Below are 2,500 nucleotides of genomic sequence, written 5' to 3'. Positions count from 1 at the left end.
GAGCCGTTGAAGAGATCTTATTTCCATTATCGTCTTTTCACTCCTTGGATAAAGCAGGAAAGTCGGGCACGAAGGATTTTGCTTTGTGTGTGACGGATTTTACTTCATGTCACACGATAAAAGTTGAAAGTAGCTTGGGTTTGGTATGACTTTGTCTTATGTTTGTAAAGTAATCGTTCTTGTACGTGTGTGTGTGTGTGTGTGTGTGTGTGTGTGTGTGTGTGTGTGTGTGTGTGTGTGTGTGTGTGTGTGTGTGTGTGTGTGTGTGTGTGTGTGTGTGTGTGTGTGTGTGTACGTGTGTGTGTGTGTGTGTGTGTGTGTGTGTGTGTGTGTGTGTATATATATATATGCATATATGTATGTATACTTATTTTTATGCATATCATTATCTTCAAACTATTACTTCTCCGACAGAAAATAGAGTTGAGTGTCTCCCATGTTTTTTCTTCTTATATGTCCTGTCTCTTCTATAAGTCTCTCTTTTATTTATTTTTTATTTTTTGTCTTGTCTTGAATATCACATTTTCCTTAGATTTCCCGTATATTCTCCCAATCTCTCTTTGAAATTATAATTTTTTCGCATGTCTTAAAGCAGAGCTAAACTGATTTCTAAATTGAATCGCTTTTCATATGGAAAAGGCCACTTAGCATAAAGCTTTTGGAGACTTCCTGAGAAAAAGAATTATAAGGATAGGAAGGAGAAGGTGAAGGGGAAGGGGAAGGGGAAGGGGAAGGGGAAGGGGAAAAGGGGAAGGGGAAGGGGAAGGGGAAGGGGAAGGGGAAGAAGGGGAAGAGAAGGAAAAGAAGGAAAAAGAGAAAGAGAAGAAGAAGAAGAAGAAGAAGAAGAAGAAGAAGAAGAAGAAGAAGAGGGAGAAGAAAAAGAACAAAGAAAAAGAAGGAGAAGAAGAAAAAAAGACGAAAAGAAAAAGAAAAGAAGAAGAAGAAGAAAAAGCTAGAGAAGAAGAAGAAGAAGAAGAAGAAGAAGAAGAAGAAGAGGAAGAAAAAGAAAAGAAGAAGAAGAAGAAGGAAAAGGAGAAGGAGAAGGGGGAGAAGGAGAGGACACATTAACAAGAAAATAATTGAAGGGAAAACAGAGGATGAGAAGAGTAGAGAACTAAAGGGAATAAGTAGAAAGAGGAAGTAGAGGAGGACGAGAAGAAACCTAAAAAAAGCAAATAGAAAATGAGGAAAAACGCGAATGGAGGAAGAAGAGAAAGAAGAAGAAAAGGAAGAAGGAAGAGCAATAAAAGCAGATAAAAAAGAGAAGAATAAGAATGGGAAGGGGAACGAAAAAGAAAAGGGAAGGAGAAAATTCAAATGAAAGAAAATGAATTAAAAAAAACAGATAAACACTATGAAGACAAGAAAAACGGAGAACACCCCCCCCCCCCAAGAAGGAAAAGAAGATAGACAGAACAGAAGATAACGATAATATATAACGAGGAATGGGGATGAAGGGGGTGGGGGAGGGGGGAAGGGGTGGGGGTAGGAAGCGAAGTACGGATGAGGAAGAAGGAATAGGAGGAGGGGGGGGGTAGGGAGGGTATTGGGTGGAAGGGCGTGGTTAGGCGAAAATGGGCGTGTCTTCGGGACTACAATGGGACCGAAGCCAGATCTCTGTTGTGGAAGGAGGGGCGGAGGGGAGGGAGAGGGTGGAGGGAGATTGAGGAAAGAGGAGGGAGGGAGGGAGGGAGATTTGGGATAAAGGGGAGGAGAGAGAGGAATGAAAAGGAGGGAAAAGAGAGAGAGAGAGAGAGAGAGAGAGAGAGAGAGAGAGAGAGAGAGAGAGAGAGAGAGAGAGAGAGAGAGAGAGAGAGAGAGAGACAGAAAGAGAAAGAGATAGAGAAAGAGATAGAGAAAGAGAAAGAGAAAGAGAGAAAGAGAAGAAAGAGAAGAGAAAGAAAAGAGAAAGAGAGAGAGAGAGAGAGAGAGAGAGAGAGAGAGAGAGAGAGAGAGAGAGAGAGAGAGAGAGAAGAAGAAGAAGAAGAAGAAGAGGAAGAAGAGGAGAGGGGGGTGGGGGAGCACAGACAGACAGACAGACAGCTAGAGAGAATTACAGAAGGAGGGAAGGAGGGAGGGAGGGGAGGGAAGGAGAACAATGAATGGAAAAATAGGAGGGGGGCGGGGGATAGGGGAAGGTGGGGTGTCTACAATGTCCCCCGCTTTATAAATCTTTCCCTTATCGAGGCGACTGACATTTTCGTTCGTGAGGTGGATGTACGTGTGCGTGTGTGAATGTGTGTGTGTGTGTGAATGTGTGTGTGTGTGTGTAAATGTGTGTGTGTGTGTGTGTGTGTGTGTGTGTGTGTGTGTGTGTGTGTGTGTGTGTGTGTGTGTGTGTGTGTGTGGGTGTGTGTGTGTCTGTATTTATTTTTTATGATAAACAACCTTCATTTTTTTTATTCCAATTACACAATTATGAACACGAGATACAATGGTCATTTAAACACACACACAACCCCCCCCCCCCCACCACCACCACACACTCACAAATACAGAT

This window comes from Penaeus vannamei, chromosome 43 (genome assembly GCF_042767895.1).
Source record: "Penaeus vannamei isolate JL-2024 chromosome 43, ASM4276789v1, whole genome shotgun sequence".
Lineage (NCBI taxonomy): Eukaryota > Metazoa > Arthropoda > Malacostraca > Decapoda > Penaeidae > Penaeus > Penaeus vannamei.
The sequence above is the reverse complement of the archived record's forward strand: the minus strand, read 5'-3'. Positions refer to the sequence as shown.